The following is a 10,157-nucleotide window of genomic DNA, read 5'->3' as shown; positions in this document are numbered from 1 at the left end:
TGGTTGAGCCCCGTAATTGTAGTAGCCAAGATTATAATGCAGCGTATTTGATTAGATAAGATTGATTGGGACGATTCGCTTCCGTCTACGACGGCACATGAATGGCATAGCTTCGTAGAAACTTATCAGGGCGTTAATTCGATTCAAATACCTCGTTGGGTTAAATATGTGCCTGATTGTGTAGCCGAACTTCATATATTTTCTGATGCCTCGGAAAAGGCATACGCGGGGGTGGTGTACATCCGTATCATTGCCTTTAATGGTGAAATTTTTACATTTTTGCTTTCTAGCAAAACAAAAGTAGCACCGATCAAATCCATTTCTCTCCCTCGACTAGAATTATGTGGTGCAGTTTTAGCTTCAGAACTGTATAAATCGATTGTAGCTGAAATTGATATATCTTTTCAAAAAGTTTACTGTTGGACCGATTCCACGATCGTCCTTTCCTGGTTAAAGAAAACCCCTTCGACATGGTCCACTTTTGTTGCAAATAGGGTATGTAGGATACATGAAAACGTGGGTCAAAGTAATTGGTTTCACGTACGATCTGAAGACAATCCTGCTGACTTAGGCAGCCGAGGACTTTCACCGTCAGAGTTGTCATTGTCAGAAATTTGGTGGCATGGACCACAATGGCTTCGTCAAGATTCTTCGCAGTGGGATATTCAGTCTACTCCTGTTCCTGATACGAACATTGAAATGCGCCCAGTAAGGTGCCATGTTTCTTTCTTTTCGGAACATAAGGATATACTGGATGATTTTTCAGATCTAGATAGCGCGCTACGCGCTGTTGCAATGGTTTACCGTTTTTTCCATAAAACTCATCCTTTGCATAAAGGTCGACATACTTTCGATGGAAAACATCCTACGGCCATGGAAATAAAAAATGCAAGATTACGTCTTGCTATAGTAGCTCAGAAAGTTCACTTTCCGGATGAGTATTATTGTTTAATAAACGAAAGGCCATTGAATTCCAAAAGCTCTCTGCTCCCTCTTAATCCTATGTTAGATGATATGGGAGTTATGCGGCTCAATGGACGATTAGCCCAATGCCCAACATTGCCTCTCGCAGAGAAACATCCTATTATATTACCCTACAATTGCAGATTTTCTCTTCTGTTGGTAGAATACTTCCACCGTATTTCCTTTCACGGAGGAATTCAATTAGTTTTACGTATGTTACGCATGCAATATTGGATACCTAGAGCAACATCGTTGATTCGTAAGGTTACAAGAAAATGCAAACCTTGCATTTTAGAAAAGAAAAGGTCATGTTCTCAAATTATGGCATCTCTACCTCCGGAGAGAACTGTCATTACCAGACCATTTGCCACTACAGGTATAGATTTTGCTGGTCCTTTCGATCTAAAGTCGTTTACAGGTCGTTGTTGTAGAATTACGAAGGGCTACGTATGTGTATTTGTGTGCTTTTCTACGAAAGCACTACATCTAGAAGCCACCTCAGATTTGTCAACGACAACATTTTTAGAGGCATTTCAAAGGTTTATTTCACGCCGTGGTTGCCCAAAAACAATATTCTCAGACAATGGTACCAATTTCGTTGGCGCGTCTAGAGAATTAGAGCGTGACTTCAAGGCTGTACTTCATGAAGGTCGTGATAGGGTGTGTTCACAATATAGTTATCAGGAGCTTTCATGGAAATTCATCCCAGCTGGAGCACCACATATGGGTGGGCTCTGGGAAGCTGCGGTTAAGAGTTTTAAGTTGCACTTTAGAAGACACGCTAGCAACCTAAAATATACTTTCGAAGAGTTATCAACGATACTCTCTCGAATTGAAGCGTGCTTGAATTCTCGGCCTTTGTGCCCAATGAATGATAGTCCCGAAAATGCTGTAGCGCTAACACCGGGTCATTTTCTAATAGGGTCTCCAATTCTTGCTCCTGTAGAACCATTAATTGACGAAGCTCCGTTGCATATCGTGAATCGGTATCGTAAGATAAAAGCGCTTACTCAGCAATTCTGCCAACGGTGGAAAGAAGAGTACCTGCAGAGTCTGCAAAAGCGTTACAAATGGCAGCATCCGCAGCGCGATATACAAACGGATGATATCGTAGTCATTCGTCATGAACAATTGCCTCCCACATCGTGGAAGTTAGGTCGCGTAATTAACGTTTATCCCGGTAGCGACGGTCACGTTCGAGTCGCCGATGTACGAACCGAAAACGGAATTGTAAGACGACCAGTAGTCAAATTGGTCATTTTGACCAATTAAAATAAATAATTGTTTAATTCTCTTCACTTCGCGGCCTCTCTATCTTTTCACAGAATGGAAAATATTGGTAAGATGGCTGCAACTCTTCCCGACTATGAGGGTCTCACCCCCATGTCTGACGAGGAAAGAGAAGTTGACGTTCCATTGGCACCATCTCAGGAGGTATCGTCAAACCCTACGGCGGAAACGACCTCAACAGAACCAGGTCCTACGACTGAGGCTACGGAAGCTGATACTCCCATGCAGGAGATTCCACCAGCACTGACTTCGCAGAAATTAGAAGAGCCGATCCAGGCCGGGAGCACTGAATCCGTTCCTCCCTCAGAGGAGATCGTGGGTTCTGGTGTAATACCTGTTGGTGGACATCAAGGGTCGACGAAGGGTTCAAAACCGGGAACGAGAAACTCTGGCTCAAGTGGCGGTTTAAAGTCAACCGGATGTCCTCTTTGCCATAAGGCGCATCCATTAAGGAGGTGCAGAAGATTCCGAGGCATGTCCTTGGAAAAAAAGGTCCGGACGTTGGTCTCTCGACACATCTGCTCCAACTGCCTTTGCGCATCCCACTCCTTCCGAGAGTGCACAAGTGAGCAGAGGTGTCGAGAATGCAATGAGAAGCACCACACTCTTCTGCACCCCTGTTTGTCGCGAGAGGAGTCTAAGAACCTCCAACACCTTCGTCCTTCTTCGGGTCTGTCCGTCTCGACACGTCCGCCTGCACTCCCTTGTCCGTCTGTAGTGAGGTACAACCCTGTACACACATTCAGCATCCAACCAATGGTAACCCTGGGTCCCACTGTTGTGTGCAACTTGGTGTTCGGTGATCGACGTTATCCAGTACGGGCCCTGTTGGATCCGTGTGCAGGTAACAGTCGCATCTGTCGATCCTTGGTAGAGTCAATGCAGCTCTCTCCAATTAATGTTGACCAGGACCAGTACTGTCCCCTCAACTTGGAGTCCTTTTACAGTCGAAGTGAGAGACTGTTAGTGTCTGCAAGGGTCTCCGACTTGCAGCACATCATAACTCCATCAGCAACAGCTTCAGATACCATTAAGGTCCACTACGGTGGCATGATGCTAGCGGATCCCCAGTTTTTCAGGGCTGGCCGCATTGCTATGGTGTTAGGCCCGGATGTTTACCCCCGAATCATGAAGCCACAAACATATGCGAGTCCGGGTTTCCCGTGGGCACAGCTCACCATTTTTGGTTGGGTTGTCTCCGGTACATGTCCCATGTAACCCTTTTTTGTGATGACAGCCATACGGTGTCCCGCGACCTGCGTGCTTTACGAGCTCGTTTAGTAGGTAGTTTGAAAAGCAATATTATAATTGCGTTGGCTCTCCGAGCACCTTGATATTGAAAAAATGAATTTAAAAATATACATATATACTGAAATGAATTAAAATTACTTTTTTTCCACTTTGTTTTATGTATATATAATTCTATCTTGTTGCAACATGGCTAGATGTTGCAATGCTGGCGGCAATGTTTAATTTAAAAATCAAACTTTGGTTTTGTTTTCGTTTTACTAATTTTCATAAATTTGCATACGTTAGAATTTCTTTGCTACTTTGAAGTACAACTTTGCGCTTACGGCACAAAGTAGTACTGTCAAACTTCTAACGAGTAACTAATGCATTGAGCGCCACTTTACAACACCTACGCTTTCGTTGTTGACACTTGTTTAATTCGTTCTTGAATTTCGCCAAAGCAACAGCTTTTACAAAGGTAAATATTATCTACGATAATATTATAACTCAAATTTCTCAATAAAACCAAACCATACTTTGAATTATTTACTGCCAAAAAATTTGTGTTTTTATTTCTTCTTTTTCCATATTTATTTGCTACGCAAACAGTATTAAATTCAGAAATCGGTCAGAAATAACAAAAATAATTTCTATTAAAAAAATAGTTTAAATGTTGAGATTTTCTTTACAATTGTGTCACTTCCGCTAACGAAGTAGCGGGCACATGCTTGTATTTTATAAAATTGTAATAAAATGAACCTTTATATTAGGCGATATAATTGGTTTATTTTTATGTAAAAATTAATATGAAATTTTTACAATTAAGATTTAGGTATAGTTACCTAGCACCAATTTTAATTTATTTATTAAATAAATTTATTATTTTTCTTATTTTTATTATATAAAATTATTTATTTTTGTTTATAATAATAAAATTTTAAGTATAAAGTTTTATTTAAGCTTACAAATTTATTATTAGTTTAATTTATATGCAAATTTGTATTTATTTAAATAATAAATAAATAAATTTATATTCGCAGTAATTAGTATTTTTAATTAGAGAAATCTAGAAATAGTAATATTAAAAAGCATTGGCTAAATTTGTGCCAGTAGCCGCGGTTATACGAATAATGCAAATAAATTTTGTTAGTTAAAGTTGTTTAGTTTAAAATGAAGCAAATATTTTTTGAGCTTGATGTCATGTTTTTATTTTAATTTTTCCAATATTTCGCAATTACACTAAATTGCATATTCAGGGAAAATCTACAAAATATTTATTTCATATTAGTATTACAGCATTTAACATAATAATAAACAAACACAAAATTTAAAGAGAATCGCTTACATTAATAGCTTATAAAGATTACTTATAACTATGATAGACTTTACTATCGTCGTCGTCGAGTGTAAATATTGCACTTAGTTATTCTAGTTATTGCACGATTTCTCTTTCTGTGTAAGATGCCGGTAACAGTATGCTGCGTTGTCCGTATCACTCTTAAAGTTAACTCTCTTTGTTGTTGGTATATTGTTTATATGTAGCATCTCCAAAGTAAGTCTCCTATTGTATTGGTTTTCCCTTTGTAGTATTTGCACTTTATCGAAGTTTGGCATATGGTTATTTTTCTTTTAGTGGTCTGCAAGAGCTGTTTTTTTTTGAATTGCATTACTGTGTCTCAATTTAATATCAGATTTGTGAGCCGATAATTCAGTTTTCAATTTATTTTTCGTGGTTCCAACATACATTTTCCCACATCGTTCTCCAGTGTTACCATAACATTCTATTTTATAAATAACAAAATGTTTGTCCAAATTCTTTATTTGGTTTTAAGTGTCCCAAAAAAACCTTTTTGAGGGTATTATTTGTTTTTTGGACCACAATGTACTTACCTTTATCATAAAGATCCGATTTTGAAACCTTTCAGATATTTTTGGAACATAAATTATAGATTTGTAGATTTTCTCTTTCGTATCATGTGTCATGCCTGTTTCTTTTGCGTAAATTAAGTTGTTGATAATATACGTTGAAAATTTATTTTTGGTCAACATTTTTTAATTCTATTTTTGTTCTTATTGTGGAATTTTTCTTCTCTTATATTCAATATTCTGTTTACCATATCCTTTGCCATCTGTTTTGGATGATTGGAATAGAAGTTCAAAATTCTCCCCGAGGCCGTCGGTTTTTGATGATTGGAATAGAAGTTCAAAATTCTCCCCGAGGCCGTCGGTTTTTGATACCAGTCCAGTTCAAATTTTTCTTTATTCCTATAGATAATAGTGTCCAAATACGGTATGGATCCGTTATATTCTTCCATTGTGAATTTAATGTTGTTATTGTAGCTGTTGAATTTCGTCAAGGTATCAGATATAGCTTCTTATTTAAGGATCACAAAAATATCGTCAACATATTTGATTAATATTACAGGTTTTGTCGTCAGTTGTACCATACTGGTGTCAAGTAGTTTCTCCATCACTATATCAGCTACAATCGGAGAAGCTGGTCAACCCATTGGGAGTCCTTTCTTCTGTTTATAAACTTTATCGTCATATGTGAAATAGCTGTTGTCCTTGATGCAAAAAGTAAGAATACTAAAAAATAAGCCCTTTGTCATATAAGTGTATTCTTTTACTTCATTCCATCTTTCTTGTATTATTCGGATTCCTAGGTCTACTGGTATGCTCGGGAACAGTGATACCACATCGGAAGATACCATCTTCTCATTTTCACTATTTGTAATAGTTTTTAGTGGTTAGTCTTCTTTGGTTATCGCTATAGTAACGTTCCCTTAGTCCGAATTCAAAATCAATATGTTGTTGTTCTTTTTCATAAAGATTCTAGTGAGAGCCACTGTGCGGTTAATTAATTTGTCTCTTCCACTTTCTCTCTGTTTGTTAAAATGTGTGTCTATCATTGTTGTAAATTTGCTTCTCATTATCTCTTGTTCTTCTTAGTTGCTGTTAAATTGGATAATGTCATCACCGTCCGCTATAAACTTAAACAAGGGAGAGAAGCCCCTTTACTTCGTTAGGAAATTCTGTGCTTGTTTTGTTTACGAACCATCTTTCATTATGTTTTATGTTATATTCGTTCAATTGTTTCTGCATTAATTTGTAAAATTTTTGTGTTAGTTTTGTTTTGTATGTTAGTTGTTATTTAATCTTCTCTTGAAATTATATTATCTTTCTCCTTTTGCGTTTTGAATTGAATATAAGCGAAGAAAAATTCCACAATTTGCGCAAAAGAACCAAGCAGGACACATGATATTTAGTTAGTTAAGGTAATTAAATAATTATTTAATTTTAACATTTTATGGCATAAGCTGTAAAATAAATTATTAAAAATATTTAAATAAATTAATATATAAATTAAATTAATTATCGTAAAAATTTATAATAGAATTTTATTTTTTAGTCAAAAAGCTAAAATGTATTTAAAAGACAAAAAGACCCTATAAATCTTTATATTTAGATAATTATAATTTTTCGAATTTTTTATGATTGTTGATAATACTTTATTGTGGTGATTTTAAAATTTGAAAAAAAAAAACGTAATTAATTAAATCATTATTTAATGAATAATTGATCCGTTAATAACGATTACAAATTTAAGTTACTTTAGGGATAACAGCGTAAGTTTTTTGGTGAGTTCAAATCGATAAAAAAGATTGCGACCTCGATGTTGGATTAAGAGATACATTTAGGTGTAGCCGCTTAAATGTTAAGTCTTGGCAGATTAGTGGAATAAATTTAGAATTTATGCATGTAGTTTATATTACAAATAGTACATGACTTATTTCGAAAATTTATTATTTATAATTGGTAGATTATTATTAGTAATTTGTGTATTAGTAAGAGTTGCTTTTTTAACTCTTTTAGAACGTAAGGTATTAGGATATATTCAAATTCAAAATGGTCCTAATAAAGTTGGAATTATAGGAATTCCTCAACCTTTTTGTAATGCAATTAAATTATTTACTAAGGAACAAACTTATCCCTTATTATCAAATGTTACTTCTTACTATTTTTCACCAGTTTTTTATTTTTATCATTATTAGTTTGAATATGTATACCTATGTTTATTAAGTTACTTTCTTTTAATGAAGGTTTAATATATTTTTATGTTGTGCAAGTTTAGGAGTTTATACTGTAATAATTGCAGTGTGATCTAATTCTAATTATGCTTTTTTAGGGGGTTTACGAGCTATGGCTCAAACAATTTCTTGTGAAGTTAGATCAGCTTTAGTATTGTTAAGTTTTTTATTTTTAATTGGTAGGTATAATATATTAATATTTTATAAGTATCAATTATTTATTTGATTTTTGTTTTTAATATTTCCTATAGCTTTAATTTGTATTTCTTTAGCTGAAACTAATCGAATTTTTGCTGAAGGAGAATCTGAATTAGTTTCAGGTTTAATGTTGAATATAGAATAGGAGGATTTCCATTCATTTTTTGAGCTGACTATGCTAGAATTTTATTTATAAGAATATTATTTTGTGTAATATTTTTAGGTTTATATTTTATTTAAAGTTAAGTTTTGTTTCTTTTATATTTATTTGGGTACGTGGAACTTTACCTCGATTTCGATACGATATGTTAATGTATTTAGTTTTTTACCTTTTTCGTTAAATTTTTTACTATTTTTTGTAGAGTATAGAATTTGTTATTATATTTATAATAATGAATTAAATTTAGTAGTTAAAGTTAATAGAAAATTAAATGTCTATCTTATGTTTTCAAAACATATTCTTAATTCAAGCTCAATAACTAATAGGTTATCTCATCATTTTGTAGTCAGAGTATTAAATAAGAAATAAGGAAAGTACACTACTGTTAAAATTTGTCCTACTTGGAGAACATATGGTGCTTCTACAGGTCGGGCTCCAATTCATGTTAACAAAATTTCTGTAACTGCTATAGCTCAAAATAAAATTTTATTAATTGGATAAAATTGAAAATTGAATTCTTCGGAACTTTTTTAAATGATAAAATGGTAAAATTACTAAAATAGCAATTGATACTACTAAAGCAATTACTCCTCCTAACTTATTAGGAATAGATCGTAAAATTGTATAAGCGAATAAAAAATATCATTTTGGTTGAATAGGAACAGGTGTTACTAAAGGATTAGCTGGAATAAAAATATCTATTTCTGCTAATAAATATGGGTTAATTAATACTAATAAAATTAAAATTATTGTTATAATAAATCCTACAATATCTTTATAAGTAAAATAAGGATGGAAAGGAATCTTATCAATATTAGAATTTAATCCAATTGTTCCATGTAAAAATAATAAATGAATTATTGTTATTACTAATAGAATAAACACTGTGCAACATTTTTAAGGTGATTTTGTGCAAACAATTCGAACTCAGGATTTTTTGAAAGTACAGACCCAAACGACAGGAAACACTAGTTTAGTATTGTGGTGTCAGATCCAGTTCGGATTTTATGGCCCCATCTAAACATGGCTAAATATTTAGTTTTTAAAGAAATTCGGGGCTATATCTCTGAAACCAATGCGAATCTTCTTCTGACCTCTGAAGCAAATTTGTAGATAAGGACAAGAACAAAATATTTGGAGAAATAATGAACTCGAAAAACTACATTTATTGTCTCAAATTTCAAAATATATGCAAAAATTCCGCAATTTGTATACATATCGCACCGTATCCCCAAAACCATAAATTTTTTCTGAATATTTTCTTCTGGAAAAATATTCCCTGGAATGTAGTACACAACTCTTCAGAACATGTCATTGTTGTAAAATGCCTCTATGCCGTTGTTTTCAGTAAATTTTTCAACGACGATTTAATAAAAATGTCAATAATGTAGTGAAATCCCAAATGCGAGAATAAACTGTTGGTGTGAACTGTGTTTGAAATACATGTTGTAAAAGATATGACGCAAAACACCGCTGAAACAACATGAAGTAAGCATTTTAGAGTTTCAGAATGTTCTAAAGAATTGTTGAGAACTTTATTTGGAAGATTTTTGCAAAAGGTTACTTGGTTCAACTCCCAATAGTTTAGCCGATACTGACCAGAATTTCAGCAATTATGTACATTTTTCTATATTTTATAGATTTTGATGCCCTAGATGGAGTTTTTCTTATGCGGTTTTCTCAAAAGATAAGTTCTACTAGTTTAGGGCTACAATATTGCTAAAGACAGCAAGGCCAAATTCCAACTCTTTTCTGAGATAAGGGCCTGATAAATGCAAAAAAGTGTAGATTTAGCCCGGTTTAGATGAGGCCATAAAATCCGAACTGGATCTGACAGGACAAAACCCTACTAGGGTTTTTATAGTCTAAATATGTACTTTCAAAAAATGCATAAGAGAAGTTGTTTGCATTTTCAGTGTTGCATAGTGTAAATGGTAAAATAAAATGGAATGTGAAGAATCGGGTTAATGTTGCGTTATCAACAGCAAATCCTCCTCATACTCATAGTACTAAATGAGTACCTAACTAAGGAATAGCTGATAATAAATTAGTAATAACGGTAGCTCCTCAAATAGATATTTGTCCTCATGGGAGAACGTATCCTATAAAAGCAGTTCCTATTACAAAAAATAAAATCATTACTCCTACTAATCATGTTGGAGTATATAAATATGACCCGTAATAAATTCCTCGTCCTACATGAAGATAAATACAAATAAAAAAGA

General features: G+C 34.0%; 1 pseudogene; it reads left to right on the top strand.

Moving 5' to 3' along the window:
* Nucleotides 1-7,268: 7,268 nt before the first annotated feature.
* LOC141394969 (NADH-ubiquinone oxidoreductase chain 1-like) lies at nt 7,269-8,255 on the top strand (annotated as a pseudogene).
* The last annotated feature ends 1,902 nt before the right edge of the window (nt 8,256-10,157 follow it).

This window comes from Musca autumnalis, unplaced genomic scaffold (genome assembly GCF_047663935.1).
Source record: "Musca autumnalis isolate F117 unplaced genomic scaffold, ASM4766393v1 scaffold_2, whole genome shotgun sequence".
NCBI lineage: Eukaryota > Metazoa > Arthropoda > Insecta > Diptera > Muscidae > Musca > Musca autumnalis.
Note: the sequence above shows the minus strand (reverse complement) of the source record. Positions and strands in the feature narration are given on the sequence as shown.